Source organism: Vipera berus (assembly GCF_964194415.1).
Source record: "Vipera berus genome assembly, chromosome: Z".
In the NCBI taxonomy this organism is placed as follows: Eukaryota; Metazoa; Chordata; class Lepidosauria; order Squamata; family Viperidae; genus Vipera; species Vipera berus.
In genome coordinates, this window is record NC_138205.1 from 5,096,769 (window position 1) to 5,121,946 (window position 25,178).

Genomic DNA, 25,178 nt, shown 5'->3' on the forward strand with positions numbered 1-25,178 from the left:
AGTCAAATAACAGTACCTCTTTTTTTTTTTTACTCACCAAATCAAATGCCGGGGACACCATCATCTTCTGTTGTTAGACTGGATTCTGTTTCTACTTGAGAATGATGTCCTTGATTAACAGGGCCTTCAGAGTTTTGCTCATGGTTTTAGGAAGTGTGATTTAGAAACAAACAAAAATTAGCAATTAGTAACAACTTTAGAGCTGGCGTAAAAGTGTGAACTGAAGGTGTGAAAAACCCTTGATTGTTGTGCTCTGAGTTCCCAAAATTGCCATGTGAAATGTTCTCAACCATGGAGAACTTCCCTTCTTTCTCTTTTATGTCTTTTAGAGGTCCAAAAATTCTTTTACTGAGAAAAACAGGGGTATCTTAATTAAACTGGTCAACAACACCTGTAAATATTTGGTGCTCTGACAAAATCATTACCATTCAATTCTGCAATGTTGTCCAAGAGGATGAAAAAAACAGAAGATAATAGAAGATAACATAACATAACACAACACAACACAACATAACATAACATAACATAACATAACATAACATAACATAACAACGTAATATAATGTAATATAATAAAACAGAATATATAGAATATAGAATGGAATGGAATATAGAATAGAACAGGAATAGAAAAGAATAGAATATAGAATAAAATAGAATAGAATAAGGAATAAAATAAAATAGAATTAGGAATTTGAATAAAATAGGAATAGGAATAGAATAGGAATAGGAATAGCATAAGAATAGAATAAAATAGGAATAGAATAAAATAGGAATAGAATAACAGAGTCTGAAGAGGAACTTGGAGGTCATCTCTGGCGGGCTCAGGACAGGGGCTGCTCCTCTGTCCTAGTCCTATTAGACCTCTCAGCAGCTTTTGATACCATCGACCATGGTATCTTACTGCGGCGTCTTTGAGGGTTGGGAGTGGGAGGCACCGTCTTACGGTGGTTCTCCTCCTACCTCCTGGGACGTTCGCAGTCGGTGTTGGCAGGAGGGCAGAGGTCGGCCTCGAGGCCTCTTGTTTGTGGAGTTCCTCAGGGGTCGGTCCTCTCGCCTCTCCTGTTCAACATCTACATGAAGCCGCTGGGTGAGATCATTCGTGGTTTTGGGGTTGGGTACCATCAATATGCGGATGATACCCAGCTTTTTATTTCTACCCCAAACCACCCCAGTGATGCCCTCGATGTGATGTCCCGTTGCCTGGAGGCGGTTCGGGTCTGGATGGGGAGGAACAGGCTTCGGCTCAACCCTGACAAGACTGAGTGGCTGTGTGTGCCGGCATCTCGGGAAATTCAGATTATTCCATCGTTAACCATGGGGGGGGGGAGATATTACCCCCCGTAGATAGGGCTCACAACTTGGGTGTCCTCCTAGACTCACAGCTCTCTTTGGAAGATCATATAGGAGCTGTGACTAGGGGGGCCTTCGCCCAGGTTCGCCTGGTGCGCCAGTTGCGGCCCTATCTGGACCGGGATGCCTTGCGCACAGTCACTCATGCGCTCATGACCTCCTGTTTGGACTACTGCAACGCTCTCTACATGGGGCTGCCCTTGAGGACTACTCGGAGGCTCCAGCTGGTGCAGAATGCGGCCGCGAGAGTGGTGGTGGTGGTTTCCCAATACTCCCATGTAACACCTCTACTCCGCAAGCTGCATTGGCTTCCAGTTGTCCTCCGGGTAAGATTCAAGGTGCTGGTTATGATCTATAAAGCCCTAAATGGCATGGGTCCGGGTTACTTACGGGAGCACCTGCGGCCGGCATCAACTTCCCTTCGTCCAGTGCGCTCCCACAGAGAGGGCCTCCTTAGGGTGCCGTCGGTCAAAGAGTGTCGACTGGCGGCCCCCAGGGGGAGGGCGTTCTCTGTGGGCGCGCCAGACCTTTGGAACCGTTTACCGGTGGAGCTCCGGATGGCTCCCGACCTTCGCTCCTTCCGACGTGACCTAAAAACATATTTATTCGAACAAGCCGGCCTGGTCTGATGGGTTTAGGGGTATTTTAACGCTATTGTATTAATTTATTGAATTGGGCTGTAGTATTTAATATTTTTTAACTTTTATATATTGTATTTTATTGTATTGCCCTGTACACCGCCCTGAGTCCTTCAGGAGAAGGGCGGTATAAAAATAAAATTATTATTATTATTATTATTATTATTATTATTATTATTATTATTATTATTATTATTATTATTATTATTATTATTATTATTATTATTATTATTATTAATGTCCAACCCCTGCTTGAGCAGAAGACCTTATACCATTTCAGATAAATGGCTGTCCAGTCTTTTCTCAAAAGTCTCCTGTGATGGGGCATCCATGACATCTGAAGGCAAGCCATTCCACTGGTAGATTGTTCTCACTGTTAAGAAATTTTTCCTTAGTTCTAGGTTGTTTCTCTCCTTGATTAATTTTCATCCATTGTTTCTTGTCTTGCCCTCTGGTATTTCAGAGTATTAAAAAAAAATGAAGCAGTATTCGTCTTTGAGTACAAAACCGTGGAAATTGAGTGATAACTTCCATGCCCTGTCCAAACAAGTTAACTCAGGCCTGTAGTAAGTAGAGCTGGGCCTAATCCTTAGTTCCTCCTCCTTTTTTGCCTTTAAAACATTAAAACTCTTACAACGCCTTGGAAAATTAATCTCCAAATCCTTTGTAGTGGTTTGCTGACATTTTCCCAGCAAAAAATGGTAGGACTAGAACTTACAGTCTCCTGGTTTCTAGGCCAGCACCTTAACCATTATAATTTCAAAAAGGTTAGGGTGTTCACAGTTGCACGTGAAAAAATATGTGATTCCTTGTTAAGCTCAGAGGCTGAAAAGGAGACAATGAGGTCAGTAAGCAGGGTTTTAAAACCTGTCATTCAGTTGAAGTGGTCTAGTACTGTTATGGAATCAAAACCACCTAGAAATCTGCAAAAGGAAAAATAAATACTTGCTTCAAGTAGTGTATGAAAACTAGAGGGATACCTTGTCATTCCTCAATAATTTGTTACCTCTACAGAGGTTGCTTAGAGACACCAAGCTGGCAGGAATAGCCAATACTCCAGAAGATAGGCTTAAGATACAGGAGGATCTGGACAGACTCGAACACTGGGCGCTATCTAACAAAATGAAATTCAATTGTGAAAAAAGTAAGGTTCTGCATTTAGGCAGGAAAAATCAAATGCACAGGTATAGTATAGGTGGTACCTTGCTCGATAGTAGTAACTGTGAGAGGGATCTCGGAGTCCTAGTGGACAATCACTTCAATATGAGCCAGCAGTGTGCTGCAGCTGCCAAAAAAGCCAACACAGTGCTAGGCTGCATTAACAGAGGAATAGAATCAAAATCACATGAAGTACTAATACCACTTTACAATGCCTTGGTAAGGCCACACCTGGAATACTGCATCCAGTTTTGGTCACCACAATGTAAAAAAGATGTCGAGACTCTAGAAAGAGTACAGAGAAGAGCAACAAAGATGATTGGGGGACTGGAGGCTAAAACATATAGGGAACGGTTGCTGGAATTGGGTATGTGTAGTTTAATAAAGAGAAGGGTGAGGGGTGACATGATAGCAGTGTTCCAATACCTCAGGGGCCGCCACAAAGAAGAGGGAGCCAAGCTATTCTCCAAAGCACCTGAAGGCAGGACAAGAAGCAATGGATGGAAACTAGTCAAGGAGAGAAGCAACCTAGAACTAAGGAGAAACTTCCTGACAGTTAGAACAACTAAACAGTGGAACCACCTGCCTCCAGAAGCGGTGAATGCTCCAACACTGGAAGTTTTTAAGAAGAGACTGGACAGCCATTTGTCTGAAATGGTATAGGGTTTCCTGCCTTAGTAGGGGGTTGGACTAGATGACCTCCAAGGTCCCTTCCAACTTATGATGATGATGATGATGATGATGATGATGATGATGATTTTTCAGAGTTATGGATTATTGCTATAAAAAATGTGGAACTGCACACTGCTGTCCCTCTGGTAGCTTGCAGTCAAAACTCTTGAAATTATCAGCCAAGATGAACTTCCCAGTTGGTAATTTTTGATGTTGCGATTCCAATACGATGAGAAGATTCAAAATTGAGGATGGTGAAAGGATGCTAGTGAGTGACCAAAGGATTCTGCAGCTGATATTGAGACTCAATATTGGGATTTGAGAAAACCTCTGTTTGTTGTTCCAGTTTTCCGGTGATAGCTTAATTACTTTCAACAAGTAATGTTAGCTCAAGAAAACTTAATATACCACACTGATCTTAATCAAAAAGACTGTGTATAACTGTTGAAAATGGAGACGGAAGAGAGATGCAGTAGAGTGTGGTGCAGGATTATATACATTAGATAATGTATAAACCCTATATAGCAGGAGTACAACCTCCTTTTTCCTGCTGGTGATCCCTCTAATGATACTACACAATACTGCAATAAATCAATATTGCTACTCAGTGCTTTTTTTGTAAAAAAAATAAAAGGTGCTGGAACTCACACACATCATACAACCCGTCTTGCCTACCCTACAAGGTTCCATCCAAAAAAGGTGCCCGAACTCCGTTCGGGGCATTCTATGACAAAAAAAAGCCCTGTAATGTTATTAATATTAATTTACCACAGTTTTTTTGTGACAGAACCCATCTTTTAGATGTAAATCAACCACGTAGTCATTTGTTCAATCTTAAACTAATTGATAGTAGAAGTGATTGCTAATTGCAAGTTTTTGAAGGTGTTCTCCGCCTTGGATGTTGCATGCTCAAATGCTTCATATTCCACACCCATTCATGAACAAGAATAACAGAGTTGGAAAGGACTTTGGAGGTCATCTAGTCCAACTCCCTGCTCAGGTAGAAAACTTTATTCCATTTCAGAGAAATGGTTGTCCAATCTCTTCTTTAAAATCTCCCGTGTTGGAGCACCCACAACTTCTGGAGGAAAGTCATTCCACTGGTTACTTGTTCTCAATGGCAGGAATTTTCTCCTTAGTTCTAGGTTGGCTGTCTTCATGATTAGTTTCCATCCGTTGCTTCTTGTCCTGCCTTCAGGTGCTTTGAAGAACAGATTGACCCCCCTCTTCTTCTTTTTTTTTAATTGAAAAGTTTTATAAAAGTTATAAAAAATCCCCAGAACCAACCTACCCCAAACCCGCCCCCTCTCCCTCCCCCACTTCCCAGAGCTGAGTACAGGGTTACAAATATAATAATCATAATCTAACTAACATTAACCAACCATATAAATAACCAAGTTCATAATGCGCTTTAACTCCCCTTTAACATAAATACAAGCAAAATAAAAGTATACATAATAATAATAAAAAACATAAACAAATTAAAATCCAAATTATTAAACAATACAATATCCAAATTATTAAACCATACTAATACTAAAAATAGTAATAATACCACATACTTAAAACTAATAAAAATTCCACTACAATAAACTATTAATAATAATAACAATCTAAAATTTACTCATAGGCTAAATGGAACTTTTTAGTCCCATATTTATTCTGAATATAATCTATCCATCTTCTCCAGACCAAAATGTATCTTTCTTGTGAATGATCCTTCAAATAAGCAGAAATCTTAGCCATTTCTGCTAAATTTGACACTTGAAGCGTCCATTCTTCTATAGTAGGCAAGCAATCCTTCTTCCAATATTGCCCTACCAATAGCCTTGCAGCTGTTATCAAATTCAACATTAAGTTAATTTCTTTAGTATCGCAATCTATAATAACACCCAATAAAAATAATTGTGGAGTAAACTTTATCTTTCTCTTAAAAATCTTTTGAATGTTCCACCAAATTTTAATCCAAAAAGCTTTTATATTTCTACAAGTCCACCAGATATGAAAATAAGTAGCATCTAAACTGCCACATCTCCAGCATTTAGGCTGTAAATTAGGATACATACAAGACAACTTTTTGGGATCCAGAGACCCCCCTCTTCTTTGTGGCAATCCCTGAGATATTGGAACGCTGCTATCATGTCACCCCTAAGTCCTTCACTTCATTAAATTAGGCATACCCAATTTGTGCAACCATTCTTCATGTTTTAGCCTCCAATCCCCTAATCATCTTTGTTGCTCTTCTCTGCACTCTTTCTGGAGTCTCAAAATTTTTTTGTGTCAAGGCAACCAATAGTCGAAGTGTGGATGCAATAGTCGAAGTGTGGTTTTACCAAGGCCACACTTGAAATCTCAGATGGAATCTCAGATACTGTAAAAAAAAATCTGCTTGAAGGACAAATCTCAATTTATGATATCAAGGAGGTTGATATCTGTTAACTGAGGGAAAGAAAATTATTAAGTGAGGGAAAGAAATGACAATGAGAAAAATTTTGCAATCTATGTAGACCAATGTAAACGAGTAGTTGAATATTTAGGGACGCGGTGGCTCAGTGGGTTAGGACGCTGAGCTTGTCGATCAGAAGGTCGGCAGTTTGGCGGGTCAAATCCCGAGTGCCGCGTAACAGAGTGAGTGCCTGTTACTCATCCCAGCTTCTGCCAACCTAGCAGTTCGAAAGCACGTAAAAATGCAAGTAGAAAAATAGGGACCTTACTACGGTGGGAAGGTAACAGCGTTCCGTGCGCCTTTGGCGTCTAGTCATGCCGGTCACATGACCACGGAGACGTCCTCGGACAAGCGCTGGCTCTTCGGCTTTGAAACGGAGATGAGCACCGGCCCCAAGAGTCGGAAACGACTAGCACGCATGTGCGGGGGAACCTTTACCTTTAGTTGAATATTTATCGGGCAAAATTGTATTTCAGTTGGAACTTGGAAGTTATAACTTTCCCAAATTACAAAGGCTGAACATTTTTCTGCACCTCTGATCACAAGGATATCACATGTCCTACTTAAAACTCAATTTATATAGAGATCTGGAATTGGAAACCACACTTTGCCTTAAATACCTGGGTTCTGACTCCTGTTGGGACTTTCTGATCTCTAGGAACATGTTAATTGAATTTCCCATGTCAACAAAGAGATTGTGCAGATTATCACAGACAGTCTACTCACCCAATGAAATATCTGATATCCCATTCTAGAAAACAGATAAAGGAATTGATTTATATAACTATCCAACCTGGGATAGAAAACTTTCATCATTGGAAACTGCATTCAGTGTTTTGGTGGGTAGACAATGGTTTTAGTGGCTGGGGATTGTGCTGCAAAAAGTGTATGGCTATGACATTCACACAAGTAGAAACAGGTTTTCCTATTTTCCCCTATGTCTTTTGGGACAATGTGCAATCTTGCTTAATCAAAAAGGCAATAGCATTACACTACTCACAACACATGCACAGACACACACACATGCACACAAGCAAACATGTTTTGGGTGACTAGTTATTCCTCTCTTTAACTGGATCAAGCTTGTGATTGTTTATGTTTTGATAAAACAAATGAATGCTTATTTATACTATCTGTTTTTGTGAGGATTCCTGTTAGATCTGTTTGTTTACTGTGAACATACATATGCCTTGTCTGTGCTTCTTCTGATATTAAAATTGGCTGATGAAAAGAGATGTCAAATTGGAAGACAATTGCTTAAAGCAAGAAAAAAAAAATGAGGAAGTAAATTCAAGCTTGGCTCTCTTCAGCCATACTTCCTGTTTTGAATGCACGTAGAGTAGACTCGTGAACTCTAAATGGGGTAGCAAGCTTCATCAAGCATAGCTTTTGGAGCTCCACCTTCTCCATGCCTGCAGAAATTTAGTTCCACAACTAACTAACTAACTAACTAACTAACTAACTAACTAACTAACTAACTAACTAAAGCATACTCAAGATGTTCTGAAAGGTCTGAACAGACACAGAGGCTACTTAGAAGTACAGGCCAGGAATTAAACAATTATGAAAATTATGAAAGAGTAGGATGGAAGGACACCAATGATCTTAGCATTCTTTTGTGTTATGTCTTTGTTCTTCTCTCCCAATTGCAATGGCATGCTCACACTAGTTGTACCTGTTACATGTATTTATGTATGTATGTATTTATTTTATTAAATTTGTTTGCCACCCATCTCACCATGAGCTGACATGTTATCTCGTGAAAGACAGTCATTTTGAGAAGATCATGATGTTATGGCTAGATACGCTATTTTCAACATCAAGAAACGACTGTGCCAGACTTGCAATTTGATTGCAAAAGGTGCCCCACAATTATAACAACTGCTGTAGGAACATGTATGCAACCTCCATCCATAATGTTAAAATCAACTATGTTTTCCTGGAAGTTAGTATTGCGTTCTGGAGCTGCCATGTAATTTTGAGAGAAGATGTGACTATTTTTAAGAGTCCCAGGTTTCCTGGTGCTCTGAAACACCATTTTGGAATTAAATTGAAAATGTTCTAGGATTATCATAATCATAATAGTAAAGTTGGAAGGGACCTTGGAGATCATCTAGTCCAACCCCCTGCTCAGGCAGGAAACCCTATACCATTTCAGACAAATGGCTGTCCAGTCTCTTCTTAAAAACTTCCAGTGTTGGAGCATTCACAGCTTCTGGAGGCAGGTTGTTCCACTGGTTAATTGTTCTGTCAGGAAGTTTCTCCTTAGTTCTAGGTTGCTTCTCTCCTTGATTAATTTCCATTTGTTGCTTCTTGTCCTGCCTTTGGGCGCTTTGGAGAATAGCTTGACTCCCTCTTCTTTGGGGCAGCCCCTGAGATATTGGAACACTGCTATCATGTCACCCCTCATCCTTCTCTTCATTAAACTAGACATACCCAATTCCAGCAGTCGTTCCTTATTTAGCTCGACTTCTTCTTTCTTCTTTCCCTCTTCCTTAGCCACACCAACTATGTAAGCATGGCTTGTATGCTTCTCTCAGTTACAATTTAGCTCTTGATTTCAAAATTCTTTGAGTATTTAGCATCCTTTGCCAAGCGCTCTTTTTATCATCTCGTCAGATCAGCCTTCCAGAGTTTTTTGTAGCAATGACTGAAAATTCCTTTAGTCCAATAAGGAATATAAGTGTAACTCAATAGTAGTCAGGGTTGATCTCCTCTAGGACTGACCAGTTTGATCGCCTTGCAGTCCAAGGGACTTGCAGAAGTCTTCTCCAGCACCACAGTTCAAAGGCCTCAATTCTTTGGCGCTCAGCCTTTCTTATGGTCCAGCTTTCACTGCCGTACATTGCAACTGGGAAGACCATAGCCTTGACTATATGCACTTTTGTTGACAGGGTGATGTCTCTGCTTTTTAGTGTGCTGTCTAGATTTGCCATGGCTTTCCTCCCAAGGAGCAAGCATCTTTTAATTTCTTGGCTACAGTCCCCATCTGCAGTGATCTTGGAGCCCAGGAAAATAAAATCTGTCACTACCTCCATTTCTTCTCCATCTATTTGCCAGGAATTGAGAGGGCCGGATGCTATGATCTTGGTTTTCTTAATGTTAAGTTTCAACCCAACTTTTGCACTCTCCTTCTTCACCTGCAACACGAGGCTCTTTAGTTCTTCTTCACTTTCTGCCATTAGAGTGGTATCATCTGCATATCTTAGGTTGTTGATATTTCTTCTGGCAATTTTAATTCCAACTTTTGATTCATATAGCCCTGCCTTTCTCATGATGTTCTCTGCATATAAGTTAAATAGGCAGGGTGACAGTATACAGCCTTGCCGAACTCCTTTCCCAATTTTGAACCAATCAGTGGTTCTGTGTCCAGTTCTCACTGTTGCTTCTTGACCCACATATAGGTTTCTCAAGAGACAAATAAGATGGTCTGGTACACCCATCTGTTTAAGAACTTGCCACAGTTTGTTATGATCCACACAATCAAAGGCTTTAGCATAGTCAATGAAGCAGAAGTAGATGTTTTTCTGGAACTCTCTAGCTTTCTCCATGATCCAGCGTATGTTGGCAATTTGATCTCTAGTTCCTCTGCCTCTTCGAAATCCTGCCTGTACTTCTGGTAGTTCTTGATCCACATACTGCTGGAGTCTAGCTTGTAGGATTTTAAGCATGTTTTTTCTTACCTAGGTGTAAAACCTTACTTTCCTTGCATTTTATTAGATAGGGCCAGTGGTGGGATTCAGCCAATTTGCACCAGTTCAGCAGAACCGGTAGCTAATATTTATTGCCCAGGCCCAGAATGGACTTCCGGAAGTGGCATCCCCACAGAGAACCGGTTGCTCACATATTTGAATCCCACCACTGGACAGGGCCCAGTGTTCAAGTCTTTCAACTTCTTTCTGGATTTTGAGGTCCTGATTTAAAGTAAAGGGTTAATAGTTACCTTTTTGCATGGAATGGGAAAGAGAGAGGGGTCAGTAGAAACAAGCAGAGGTTCAAAACCTAAATGTCTATATTGTTATGCAGTCTCACATAACAAGGATGTGCACATAGCTTTTCCAAACATAAGAAATGAACAAGCCTGGCTCTGTAGGATTAATACCGCTAGAGTTATCAAGTTGCAGGATTAAAAAAAAAGTGGATAAAGTGTTTTCTCTCTCATGGGTCAAAATGTCGAAAAAAAGAGTACCACCTGCTAAATTTTCCTGAGTCATGCTGCTGTTAAACTCATGGTTGTGTAGTCTCCATATCAGCACCCACCCCTGCAAAAAAAAAAAGAGGCAAGAAAATGAGCCATGTGGGACATTCTGTTGATGACAAATGAATTATGATTACTTTTTTCAGAAAGCAGAAGAAACATCTAACCGTTGAGAACCTCAAAGCTGAGAACCTCTGGCACATTTAATCTATGACATGCTATTTTTCAGGACATAATTTATTGTGGCCACAATGAAAACTCTGATCACTCCATTTCTTCCTGAAGTTTGCCGTTCATGACAAAATGGCCGACACTATCGGTTGATGGTCTCCTAACCCTTTTTCGGTAAGTCACCCTGAGAACAGATGTATCCTGTTTACACCAAGAGCTGCAGCTGAAGCTTCCAATTTGAGCCAAAGCTTTACAGTGTTAGATTCATAACTTCAGAAGAAGAACTCAGATGAGCTTTGAATAGAAACTTAACTTCCGTTTGTGTTTTGACTCAGCTAGAGGTGAAAACACCGAGTTTGGTGGGGAAAACCAAACTATAATGCATTAACCTTTTTTTTTAATGTCATGGAGACAGTTGAAGTCCACACATCGTAAAGCCACCAACATTGAGAAACATTGATGTAGGATATTCCCTGCCTGACTCAAAAGGGTGAAAATTTTTTATGTAGCACCTTGTAGTATCAACAGGATTTCCCATAGAAGATCCTCTAGGTCAAGCATACCAGGTCCACAATGATATTATGATAGCGACTTCCTCCCTTTTTCTCTCTGTTATTGAGATTGTAAAATAATAATGGACGCAAATACAGAGTAACAGAGTTGGAAGGGACCTTGGAGGTCTTCTAGTCCAATCCCCTGTTCAATGAGGAGACCCTATTTCATTCTGAACAAATGGTTGTCCAATATCTTCTTCAAAAACTCCACTGTTCAAGTGCCCACAACCTCTGGAGAAAGTGAATTAAATTTCATAGCAATCTGGGCATCAGAGTGCCTACCTGCATCATATGACCATGAAGAGTCTCAATAATCCAGGTCATGGTTGTCCCAAAGATGCTTTTTCAAAAGGCAACTGGACTTTCTTGTTTTTCTCCTTTGAAAACAATTTGCTTCTCATCCAAGAAGCTTCTTTGTTGCATCATAAAAAGGTAAAGGTAAAGGTTCCCCTGCACATGCGTGCTAGTCGTTTCCAACTCTAGGGGCCGGTGCCCATCTCTGTTTCAAAGCCGAAGAGCCAGCACTTGTCCGAGGACGTCTCCGTGTTCATGTGGCCAGCATGACTAGATGCCAAAGGCGCACAGAACGCTGTTACCTTGCCACCGTAGTGGTCCCTATTTTTCTACTTGCATTTTTACATGCTTTCGAACTGCTAGGTTGGCAGAAGCTGGGACGAGTAACAGGCACTCACTGTGTTATGCGGCACTCGGGATTCGACCCGCCAAACTGCCGACCTTCTGATCGACAAGCTCAGCATCTTAACTCACTGAGCCACCGCATCCCTTCATAGTCTGATGCATCATAGTCTGATGTATAGACTGCAGAGCTTTCTCTTCACTTCTCTCCACATCCATCCCCTGATAAAATCCTTCCCTTCCCTCCCCTTCCCTCCCCTTCCCTCCCCTCCCCTCCCCTTCCCTTCCCTTCCCTTCCCATCCCTTCCCTTCCCTCTCTCCTAGAAGGAAATGGAGCCCAGATTATGTCCATCTATAATCCTCACTTGCTACATATTAGGCACTTGATAAACACATAGATCTCTTCTTTGTAATCCATGGTGGATCTCCAAAGCAAGCAGACATGAAATACAGACAATGGAGATAATAGACAAGTGTTCTGCTCAACCCCAGATACCCAAGAGTGATGGACTTTCAGCAATAGGATTGTTCTCAATTTATGGCGCATATTGTAGTTTGAAAAATAAAGTGGATGTGAGACTTTAAATAAGGATCCAGATTTGCAACTTTGACTTTGCCCAATTTGAACCTGTGATAAAGGTGAAAACATCTTCAAGTCAAGATCCTCTCTTGGTGAATGGATTAATCTACCTATACGGTTTCTTAGGAAGGATTGGCCATTGCTGCCTTCTGCAATGTCTTAGTTGCCCAGCTTAGACTACAGTTTAAGACTTCCTGATAAGTCTTACAATGTCCATGCAATGAGAAGTTTACTGTTACAGGACAGAATGACTGTCTGCAGAGGTAACTTAGCTTATATGTGAACATTATTAAATGTTTGATTGGCTTCCATTTTATTGATTGCACTGGCCTTATGGCTGTAGTAATTTTATTTGCTTTGCTCTCAGGATTGCAATATTAGAGTGCCTCAGGGTGCCATCGATCAGAGAATGTCGATTGGTGGCCCCCAGGGGGAGGTCCTTCTCTGTGGGCGCCCCGGAGCTATGGAATCGGCTGCCAGTTGAGCTCCGGATGGCGCCCGACCTTCGCTCCTTCCGTCGCGATCTGAAGACACTCTTATTTGAACAAGCCGGCCTGGCCTGATGGGGGATGGGTTGGGTTTTATGGTCATTTTTAATATTTGTATTTACTGTTTTTAGTCGGGCATATGTTTAATTTTCTTTTAACTTTTGTATTTTTGTATTTTTTTATATTTGCCCTGTTCACCGCCCTGAGTCCTTCAGGAGAAGGGCGGTATATAAATAAAATTATTATTATTATTATTATTATTATTATTATTATTATTATTATTATTATTATTATTATTATTAATCCTAATTTACAGTCTAAATGTTGGAGATGTGGTAGTTTAGAAGCTACCTATTTTCACATGTGGTGGACTTGTAGAAATATAAAAGCTTTTTGGATTAAAATTTGGTGGAACATTCAAAAGATTTTTAAGAGAAAGATAAAGTTTTCTCCGCAATTGTTTTTATTGGGTATTGTTGTAGATTGTGATGTTAAAGAAACCAATTTGATGTTGAATATGATAACAGCAGCACGGTTACTGGTGGGACAATATTGGAAGAAGGATAGTTTGCCTACTATAGAAGAATGGGTGTTTAAAGTTTCGAATCTTGCAGAAATGTCTAAGATTTCTGCTTACTTGAAAGATCATTCACAGGAAAGATATATTTCAGTTTGGAGGAGATGGATAGATTATATTCAGAACAAATATGGGACTAAAAAGTTCCATTTAGCTTATGAGTAGATTTTAGTGGGATATTGTTATTGGTACTTTGTATGTAGTTATGTTAAAGGGGAGTTAAAGCACATTATGAATTTGGTTAATTGTATATTATGCATAATTTTTATTTAGAATATGATTATTGTAACTATAATCCTGTATTTAGCTCTGGGAAGTGGGGGGGGGGAAGTGGGCGGGTTTGGGGTGGGGGGGATTTGGGGATATATTGTAAAATCTTGTTTTTGTAAAACTTTTTAATAAAAAAAGATAGAGAATAATATATATATATATAAACTTTATGTAGCAGCAAAAGTTTTGCAGAATACTTCTAGTTAATGAGAAAATTATACACAGAAAAATAATATCATCAGAATCAGTGCAACTATAGAAGTTAAAAAAATCCAGAAAAAAAGCTATGATCGTAAGAATAGTGCGGTATACAGCATAAAACGTAGCACAATATAATGAAATGTAATGAAAACCTGTTTTAATGCAGTTTATATAGCATAAGAGGGTAACTTTAAAGCTAACAGTATAAAATAAATGCCATTGCCAGGGCAGTGTTATTCAGTTTTGTAAAATAAAAAAAGGTTAATGCTCATATGTGCTGCATCATGATAAAATCCATATATAACCTTAATCCATGAACATACAATGCACATTTATAGATAACTCTGCTTTTAGCAAAGCAACCATCGATTCTTGGACACGTCTAGATAGCGAAAACAGCAAACTAAGAAACTTTTGGGGCCTAAATGCCTAATTCAAAATAAACGAAGTAGCTAATTAAATTAGCACCAAAGGGCTGATCAAGAGAACCAGCTGTATAGCATTAAAGAGCAGATCAAGAGAAGAACAACATTGAACAAAAGCTGGTGAGTTAAGTATGTATTGGAGGTGGGGGGGAAGCAGGTTTTCATTTGCCCCCTTTTCTTAAAAAAATAAAAACAGGGTCACTCTTGAAAAGTGATTTTAACACACCAGAGGAGCCATCAAGTATTGCAATATGTCATGGCAGTAAATTAAGAACAGAACGGAACAGAACAGAACAGAACAGAACAGAATAATAGATTTGGAAGGGACCTTGTAGGTCATCTAGTCCAGCCCCCTGTTCATGCAGGAGACCCAACGCCATTTCTGACAGACGGCAGTCCAGTCTCTTCTTGAAAGCTTCCAATGCTGAAGATCCCACAACCTCTGAAGGCAACTTCTGTTCCATTGGTTGACTGTTCTCACCGTCAGAACATTTCTCCTTATTTCCAGGTTGAATCTCTCCTTGTTCAGTTTCCATCTGTCATTCCTTGTCTGGCCTTCCGGTGCTTTGGAAAATAGGTGGACTTGGTTTGGAAAGTGCACAGTATGTTTTTTCTTTCTTTAGCTCTTTGACATTCTCCCTTTTAGACATACTGTCAGGGGACAGGGCAACAATTCGGTAATTGTGTACCCATAGTGCGTTTCTTAGCATTGGTGTACTTTGGGATGAAGATATAAAGCATCCTTTCTTTCACAGAGCCTTTTTTTTTAAAAGTAGAAAACAAACTTGTTTCCTCCTGTTATTGTTAAGGCTGCCGAAGCAGAGACTGTCACATGGAAATGGATATTTTTTTGTGACATTTAATGCTTTGCCGTGACTTTCCATGAAACACGTAGCTCAGAACAGTGGTCATGAAGGATGGGTGAAAGAAATGGATGATGGAGGGGGAAAAGGTGGGATCTCATTTCATGTATGCTTCATTGATAGCAAATGGTTATTTCACCTGTAAAAAGAGGAAGAAAAAGAGGAAGAAGGAAGAGAAGGAGAAAAACAGATTAAATCAGGCACTTAGTATTAAATAATTGACCTAGTGTGGGTCTCTAGGATATCTAGCACATTACCATTGATTAATGTCTTAACTAGCTCCATTATCTTAGAACAAGTGTTATACAGGTAGTTCTCGACTTACAACCATTTGTTTAGTGACCGTTCAAAGTTATAACAGCCCTGAAAAAAAACCTGACAGCTGGTTCTTGCACTTACAACCATTACAGCATCCTCATGGTTATATGATCAAAGGTTGGGCACTTGGCAACCAGCAGGATGGCTGCAGCGTCATGTGGGGTCATGTGATCACCATTTGTGACTTTCTCAGCTGGCTTCCCACAAGCAAAGTTAGAATAACGGAGTTGGAAGGGACCTTGGAGGTTTTCTAGTCCAACCCCTTGCTTAGGCAGGAAACCCTTTACATATAGTTGTCCAGTCTCTTAAAACCTTCCACTGTTGGAGCATTCACCAGTTGTTCCATTGGTTAATTGTTCTAACTGTCAGGAAATTTCTCCTTAGTTCTAGGTCAGGCATGTCAAACTCGCGACGTCATGTGATGTCGCGTGATGTATTGTGACTTTTTCCCCATTGCCGCCAGTGCGGTTTTGACGTGACGCATCTGGCCCATGGACCGGCAGTTTGACATGTCTGTTCTAGGTTGCTTCTCTCCTTGATTAGTTTCCATCCATTGCTTCTTCTCCTGCCTTCAGGTGCTTTGGAAAAGAGGTTGACTCCCTCTTCTGTGTGGCAACCCCTGAGATATTGGAAGTCTGCTATCATGTCACCCCTGGTCCTTCTTTTCATTAAACTAGACATACCCAATTCCAGCAATGGGAGTCAATGGGACAAGCTGAATTTGCTTAACAACTGCAGTGTTTTGCTTAATGTATTATTCTCTTAATAACTGCAGTGTTTTGCTTAATAACTGGGGCTGAAAAGATCATAAAATCTGTTGAGACTCCCTTAACACCTGCTTTACTCAGCAGAGGAAATTCTGGATCCCAACTGTGTTCATAAGTCAAAGACTACCTGTAACTCTTGATAACAGAGATTAATTAGTTTATAGGCAAACCAGTAAATGCTGATACAGAAGCCCACTTTGTGCCAGGGGTCTTCAAACTTGGCCCTTTTATAACTTGTGGACTTCAGCTCCCAGAATTCCTCAGCCAGAGTGCCTGGCTGAGGAATTCTGGGAGTTGAAATCCACAAGTCATAAAAGGGCCAAGTTTGAAGACCCCTGCTTTGTGCTATGTTGGGGTATCTGCAATGCTTTCTCAAAATTCTGAATATCTGAATTGTAGTTCAAAAGGCTGAGAGATGTTTGGACTTAGCTACTGAATTGGCCCACTCAGTGCAAGGGTGAGCGAGCCCTCCAGTTATTGTTGAATTATAACTCTCAATATCCTTCACCCTTGGCTCGGCTGACAGAGGCTGCTAGAAATTGAAGTTGAGGAACATTTAAGAGGACCCAGGTTTCTCAGCCTGGGATGGTTAGAACAGAATATAGAACATTGTCAGAGTTGGAAGGGATCTTAGAGGTCTTCTAGTCCAAACCCCTGCTCAAGCAGGAGACAGCACAGATCAATGGTTGTCCAGTCTCTTCTTCAAAGACTCCAGTGATAGAGCACACACAGCTTCTGAAGGCAAACATTTCCACTGCTTGATTGTCAGGAAATTTCTCCTTAGTTCTAGGTTGTTTCTCTTCTTGGTTAGTTTCCATCCATTGCTTTCTGGTGCTTTGGAAAATAGGTGAACCCCCTCTTCTTTGTGGCAGGCCCTCAAATATTGGAACACTGCTATCATGTCACCCCCTAGTCCTTCTTTTCACTAGACTAGATATACCCAATTCCTGCCTATGTTCTAGCCTCCAGCCCCTTAATCAGTTTCGTTGCTTCTGCAAATCCATGTTTCTTTATCTATCTATTATCTATCTATCTATCTATCTATCTATCTATCTATCTATCTATCTATCTATCTATCTATCATCTATCTATCTATCTATCTATCTATCTATCTATCTATCTATCATCTATCTATCTATCTATCTATCTATCTATCTATCTATCTATCATCTATCTATCTATCTATCTATCTATCTATCTATCTATCTATCTATCTATCATCTATCTATCTATCTATCATCTATCTATCTATCTATCTATCTATCTATCTATCTATCTATCTATCTATAATTTTTATAGGGTTAGGGTTTTTATAAAATAACATTCTTAATATTTAGCAAACAGCATGTTGTCTGGGTTCACGTATTTAAAAAAAAGTAATAATTTCTATATTATCATAATCAATATGTTAGTTAATGGCTCAATAGTCGTCTTCTTACTGGTATATATTCAATGTTACATAGTACATATTATGTTCCTTTCTCTCTATCTCGTTTTTCTAGCCATTGATAAAAATTGTCCCATGTTCTAACACTGAGTCTTCTTTCTCTTTTATCTTGAATGTCAATCTGTCCATTTCTGCACAATCTAAAATTTTCTTAATTAATTCTTCTGTTGGTAAGTTTTCATTTTTCCCAATATTGGGCAAATACTATTCTTACTGTGGTTAATATGCAAATCCATGTTTCTTTTGCTGTGATGGGTAGATTACTTATTTACAGCAGGGGCATGTCGAGCCCTTCGGGTTCGACAAACTCGCCGGGAGGGGGATTCGGCTCGCAGCCCTCGGCAACAGCAGCGGCCACGCCCACACCCTCCAGCTGTCCGGCGGGCGAGCTGCCGTTTGCCGCCGAAAGCCCAGCCGGCCCCAAAGCCCCCAGCTGACCGGCGGGCGAGCAGCCGTTCGAATGCCCAGCCGCTCCTACACTCACCAGCTGGCCGGGGGGGAAGCGGCCGCGCGCCGCCGAAGGCCCCGCTGCTCCCATCACCAGCTGGCCGGGGGGGAGGCAGCCGCGCGCCGCCGAAGGCCCAGCCGCTCCCAAGCTCCTCAGCTGACCGGCGGGCGAGCAGCCGTGCGACGCCGAGAGTCCAGCCGCGCCCACACCCTCCAGCTGTCCGGCGGGCGAGCGCCGGACCCACGGGCGTGCCGCTATCTGAAAGGAGGCTGAGGGCGGTCGTGAGTGGCTGCAGGATGGCTACGCCGGGGCAGCCAGCAGGGAGACGGCCGGCAGCGACGCAGGGTGCTGAACAGCTGCACCCGGACCTTGGGGGCTGCCAGGGGGTCATGGGGATGGCGCGGGGAGATGCATTGGTGGAGGGGAGCACACTCAGGTTGTTAGGAGGGGGGTGGGCTTGTACTTACCTTCACGCTGGGAAGCACGGTGCCGGTGGAGGGAGCTGGGCGTGGGTTGAAGGAGTAGGGGGGTGGAGTATTTACGCAGGCCAGGCGGATGCTGGTCTGCACGAGGGAGGGGTGGAGTCTAGGGGTGGGGCTGCTACCTAGTTACAGATTCAGAATAAAAGGTGCGTTGAGAGCGTGTGGCTCTCAACGCTGACTTTGTTAAGGTATAGAGATCCTGCTATTAAAGGTACTCTTTCCAGTCATCCGTACTTCGTCGTGGTTTTTCCTGTGGGCTTGTCAATCCGGCGAAGACGAGGAGTTGACAGTAAGTCAGCGTTGAATTAGCACAGCGCTCCTCCTGTTGGGCTTTGATTTCTGCCTGTCTCCATGGCTGAAGGGACCCAGGGTGGGGTGCCTGTGGCAGGAGAGGAGGGGCCCGCTGGGGTTGCTGTGCCTCCTGAGGGGGGGGACTTGGCAGAGGTCCCACCTGTGGTTCGGCCTAAGGTCCGGGACCTTGGACCAGCACCAAAGGAAGCTGAGGCCTCGGAACCAGCTGCTCAGGAGAAGCATGGGGATTGGTGGCTCAGCCCTGTTTTGAGTCGGCCAGCGGCTGGACAGGACCAACCGTCCAGAGGGAAGGGGTCCCTCTGGGAGTGGAGAGAGCGTCGTGCCACCGACGAAGGAGGAGAGGAGTGGAGCTACACCACGGCTCCTGGCAGCTACACGATGGACATCCTGAGGGACCATTTTGGAGAACCTCGGCCGTGGACCCCCAGTGACAGCGACCTGGAGACCGGTAGATGGGCACAAACCAGGGCCGACCAGGAGCGCAGAAGCCAAACCCGGTTCCGCTTGGCGAGTCCCCGCTTCCGGGCCCCGCAGGCTCCTGGTACCCCGCAGGTCCCGGGCCTTCCGCCGCCGGGACCGGCGGCTGCTCCTGACTTGGGGCCCCCAGGACCTGGTAGAACAAGACCGGGGGGTGCTGTGCCCGCAGGAATACTGGGTTGGCAACAACCAGGGGTTGCACAGGGGCTGGGAGGCCCGGCAGGTCCTTGGGGAGGGCCTGCGGGCTGGGGCCCACCACCGTTGCCTGTAACCTTTGATGGCAACCCCGATCGTTTGGCCCTGTTTCTTGGACAAGCCATCCACCATCTGGACCAGTATGGTCCTTTGTATACATCCCAGTGGGGGATGGTGATGGCCGTCACTACGGCATTGCAAGGGGAGGCGGCGGCTTGGGTGGCGAACCTCTACGGCGACCGTGCCCGTGAATTGGGGGACGTCGGCCTTTTCCTCGAAGCTCTGCGGATACGCTTCGAGGATGTGACACGCACGCATCGAGCGGAGGCTGAGATCGTTGGCCTGCGGCAGAACGGCCGTCCAGCAACAGTTTATGTGCAAGCCTTCCGTGAAGTGGCCGGCAGGCTCAGTTCCTGGCCAGAAAGGATGCTGGTTCACCAATTCCGGGCCGGTCTGGATGATCACCTCCTCCGGGCTTGTATCGTCCGTGGAATTCCTTCCAGGCTTCAAGACTGGCTGCGGGTCGCGGTTGAGCTGGATGTGGCCTTACGGAGTTGCCAACGTCGTGTACGGTCTGTAGGAGACTCCTGTCAGGTCCCGCCAAGGGCACAGGGCCCGGTGCAGAAGCCGTCGCCTTCGTCGCTGGGTCCTACTGCCCAGCCCCCGCGATCCGTTTTGCGGTGCTTCAGGTGCGATCAACCAGGGCACCGCGTGGCCGCCTGCCCAATACCTGCGTCCCGGGTGGTCGCAGCAGCAACCCCGGCAAGGGGCACAACCCCCGGGCGCTTTGCAGAGCGTTCCCGGGCCTCTCGGCAGGCCGTGGAGTTAACACCAGGAGGAGACGGCCAAACGGAAGGGGACAGTGGCATCGATGTAGACGTGGAGATGTACGGGCATGGGGAGAGACCAGAGGAGGACCCCATGGTAAGTGCCTCGGTTAGCCCATTTGCAGTCCCGGTTACGTTAACAAACCCCGCCACGGGGGAGGTGGTGGTGGTTAAGGCTTTGATTGATTCGGGCAGCACGAGGTGTCTAATCAGCCGGAAGGTGGTGGCTAAACTGGGTGTTAGGGTGGTACGGCTAAGGAATCCAATACGGTTCCAGCAGGTGGATGGGTCCCTTCTGGGGGGGGTACCTATCACCCATGTCACAGAACTTGTGCGGCTGGATATGGGGGAGCACTGGGAACGGTTACGGTTCATCGTGGTGCCCTCCATGACGGAGGAGGTGATTCTGGGGCTAACGTGGCTGGATAGGTGGGGCCCGACTATCTGGTGGGAGGGGGGTTGTCGACACCTCCGCCTAGGGGTTGGGCCACAGCCCCCTGATCATGAGCAGCCAGGGCCGTCTGGCCCGCCAGGGAAGCTGGAGGAGAAGTGCAGGGCTGGGGCAGAAGTACACGTACCACCAGAGTACGCCGAATTCCTCGAAGTGTTCAGCGAGCAGGAATGCGACCTCCTGCCTCCCCATCGACCGACGGACTGCGCGATCGAGCTGGAGCCGGGGGTCAAACTTCCCAAGCCCCGGATGTATGCCATGACCCCACCGGAGATGACAGAACTCCGGAACTACATTGACAAGAACCTCGCACGGGGGTTCATACAACCAGCTCGCTCGAGGATGGCAGCACCGGTTCTTTTCAGGGAAAAGAAGGACGGGGGCCTGCGTCTTTGTGTGGACTACCGGGGGGTCAACGCAGTGTGTGTTGAACATTTGTACCCGCTACCCCTAATGAAAGACATGTTGTCCCACTTGGCTAAGGGGAGGGTGTTTACCCGCTTGGACTTACGCGAAGCCTATTATCGGGTGCGAATCAAGAGAGGCGACGAGTGGAAAACAGCGTTCAACTGCCCGTTGGGCAGCTACCAATTTCGCGTAATGCCTTTCGGTCTCCAGGGGGCCCCCGCCGTTTTCATGCAACTAATAAATCAAGTGTTGCATGAACATTTATACAGGGGGGTGCTCGTGTATCTGGACGACATCCTTATTTATACGGAGACCATGGACCAACACGTTGCCCTTGTGCGCCAAGTTCTGCGGAAACTCCTAGAAGCACGATTGTACGTGAAATTGTCAAAATGTGAATTTCACGCGTCTCGACTGGACTACTTAGGCTATCGGGTCTCGGCAGCCGGGATTGCAATGGATCCAAAGAAAGTGGAGGCTATACTGCAGTGGCAAGCCCCGGGGACCAGACGGCAGCTGCAGAGCTTCCTGGGGTTTGCCAATTTCTACCGCCAATTTATACCATCGTTTGCTGCAGTGGCTCTTCCATTAACAGACTTGCTAAAAACCAAGACGTTGGCGGTGAAACCACGGCCTGGGATGCGGGTATCGTGGACCGTAGACTGTCAACAGGCCTTCGAGTCCTTAAAAGGTCTGTTCACCCGAGAGCCCATACTCCTGCACCCTGACCCAGCAGCGCCTTACGTCGTGCAAGTAGATGCTAGCGACGTGGCGGTTGGAGCTGTCCTTTTGCAGCACAACAGTAAAGGTGCGTTGCAACCCTGTGCTTACGCGTCTAAAAAGCTATCAACCACCGAACGCGCCTGGGCTATCTGGGAGAAGGAGGCCTACGCCGTTCGGTGGGCGTTGGAGACGTGGCGGCATCTTCTAGAGGGGGCAGAAAAGCCCTTCGAAGTATGGACGGACCATAGGAATCTAGAAGCCCTGCAATCCCCACGTACGTTGGCCCCTAAGCATGTACGGTGGGCCCTGTACTTCAGGCGGTTTAGGTTTACCCTGAAATACGTCCCAGGGGGGAAGAATTTCCTGGCGGATGCCCTCTCTCGGCTTCCGCAGTATGACAACCAGCGGGAGGAGGTGGTGCAAGCTCTTATCCCTCCTCTCGGCCCAGAGAAGGTACAGGCAGTACAGAACGGGGTTGCGGATGAACTGGTACCGCAGCTGAAAAAGGCCCTGGAGGGAGATGGCTGGTTACGGCAGCACTCGCGGCTACTAACACGACGGGACGACCTGGCCTGGTATGGGAGTAAGATATACGTGCCAGAAACCCTGCGAAACACTGTGCTTTATAGGTGTCATGATGCCAAGCAGGCCGGCCACCTCGGGTTCCTGAAAACACTGCACCTCGCTAGGCGTCAGTTCTGGTGGCCCGGGATGAGGCGGCAGGTCAAAGAGTATGTCCAGCGCTGCCGCACCTGTGCCATGGCGAAAACCCAGCCCGGAAAGCCGGCAGGGCTGTTACAGACGGTGGCGGACCCCTACCGGCCATGGCAGGACATCGGGATGGATTTCATCGTAGACCTACCAGAGAGTCGGGGATACACCATCATCTGGACCATAGTTGACCTGTTTTCCAAGCAGGTCCATTTTGTTCCGTTAAGGGGCTTACCCTCGGCCCGGCGTCTGGCCTGGCTTTTTATAACCCACGTGTACCGTTTACACGGGGCGCCTAGACGTATTATCTCGGACCGAGGGGTACAATTTACCGCCAGGTTCTGGCGTGAATTTCTCCAGTTCATCGGGTCATCCCAGGGACTAAGCTCGGGGTATCATCCCTGCACAAACGGCGCGGCAGAACGAGCCAACGCGGCGGTGGAGCAATACCTACGCAGCTATGTCTCGTACCAGCAGGCAGACTGGGCTGACCTATTGGCGTTTGCAGAAATCGCCCACAACAACGCTGTGCACAGTAGTACTGGTCTCCCACCGTATACAGTGGTGTCTGGCTACGATTTCCCTCCTGTTCCCGAGTGTGACCAGGGGCCGGCCTCCTCTTGTCAACCCCAGGAGTGGATGCTACAAGTCAGAAAAGCATGGGCGGCGACCAAACAGGCTCTAAACAAGCAAGCCAGTATTGTAAAAGCCCAAGCGGATAAGAAGCGCCAACCGTTCTACACCCCAGGGGTTGGGGACTGGGTGTACTTATCCACAAAATACCTGAGATTACAAATACCTAGTAAAAAGCTGGGCCCTAAGTACATAGGCCCCTTCCAGGTAACCCACATCGTCAATCCGGTCACGGTGCGCCTTCGGCTGCCTAAATTTCTAGGCAAAGTGCATCCCGTGTTCCACGGCAGCTTACTGAAACCAGCCCCTGTTCCTATTCGGGGGGAGCCAGTCGGGCCGGGGCCTGTGGGTGATGGGCAATACGAGGTACAAGAAGTCTTAGACTCCAGGATGCGGAGAGGGCGACTGCAATACCTGGTGCTGTGGAAAGGATACCCAATAACTGAGGCATCCTGGGTGGCGGAGTCAAACGTTCAGGCCCCTAGATTGGTTAAGGCGTTCCACCAGAAGCACCCTGGTAAACCCTCGGGAGGGGGTCGGGGGGGATCTGCTGCTCTCCTTAGTGCTTGTCTGACTTCTCTACCTTGCCTTTCAGGAGGAGCCTTGGTAGGAGGGGCCGACTGTCGAGCCCTTCGGGTTCGACAAACTCGCCGGGAGGGGGATTCGGCTCGCAGCCCTCGGCAACAGCAGCGGCCACGCCCACACCCTCCAGCTGTCCGGCGGGCGAGCTGCCGTTTGCCGCCGAAAGCCCAGCCGGCCCCAAAGCCCCCAGCTGACCGGCGGGCGAGCAGCCGTTCGAATGCCCAGCCGCTCCTACACTCACCAGCTGGCCGGGGGGGAAGCGGCCGCGCGCCGCCGAAGGCCCCGCTGCTCCCATCACCAGCTGGCCGGGGGGGAGGCAGCCGCGCGCCGCCGAAGGCCCAGCCGCTCCCAAGCTCCTCAGCTGACCGGCGGGCGAGCAGCCGTGCGACGCCGAGAGTCCAGCCGCGCCCACACCCTCCAGCTGTCCGGCGGTCGTGAGTGGCTGCAGGATGGCTACGCCGGGGCAGCCAGCAGGGAGACGGCCGGCAGCGACGCAGGGTGCTGAACAGCTGCACCCGGACCTTGGGGGCTGCCAGGGGGTCATGGGGATGGCGCGGGGAGATGCATTGGTGGAGGGGAGCACACTCAGGTTGTTAGGAGGGGGGTGGGCTTGTACTTACCTTCACGCTGGGAAGCACGGTGCCGGTGGAGGGAGCTGGGCGTGGGTTGAAGGAGTAGGGGGGTGGAGTATTTACGCAGGCCAGGCGGATGCTGGTCTGCACGAGGGAGGGGTGGAGTCTAGGGGTGGGGCTGCTACCTAGTTACAGATTCAGAATAAAAGGTGCGTTGAGAGCGTGTGGCTCTCAACGCTGACTTTGTTAAGGTATAGAGATCCTGCTATTAAAGGTACTCTTTCCAGTCATCCGTACTTCGTCGTGGTTTTTCCTGTGGGCTTGTCAATCCGGCGAAGACGAGGAGTTGACAGGGCAATTGAGAAAGAAAGACATGGCGACAATCTATTTCTGTGCTTTGATTTCCTCTTTTACCTTGATGAAAGTGACTAGGCCGCCGTAAAATATGGCCAGAATGAAGAGAACAATGAAGGTGAAAACTTTATTCCAGACACCATTGGCTTCTTCCAGCTCACTATATTCATCTTCGCTTTCATGGCGGATGTCACAGAAGGCAGCTCCCATGAGGGTACAATCCCAGGAATCTGAAGAATGGA

General features: G+C 45.7%; 3 gene segments (V, D, J or C); all 3 read right to left on the bottom strand.

Annotated features, from left to right (window-relative positions):
- The window catches only part of LOC308677876 (Ig gamma-2C chain C region-like), a 125,693-nt gene that overhangs the window by 41,612 nt on the left and 58,903 nt on the right, over nt 1–25,178 (bottom strand).
- The window catches only part of LOC308677772 (Ig gamma chain C region-like), a 90,326-nt gene that overhangs the window by 11,592 nt on the left and 53,556 nt on the right, over nt 1–25,178 (bottom strand).
- Nucleotides 13,935–25,178, bottom strand: part of LOC308677568 (Ig heavy chain C region, membrane-bound form-like) — a 68,276-nt gene continuing 57,032 nt past the window's right edge. Inside the window, exons 9-10 of the C gene segment in view lie at nt 24,997–25,166; nt 13,935–15,368 (exon numbers count right to left, since the gene is read on the bottom strand).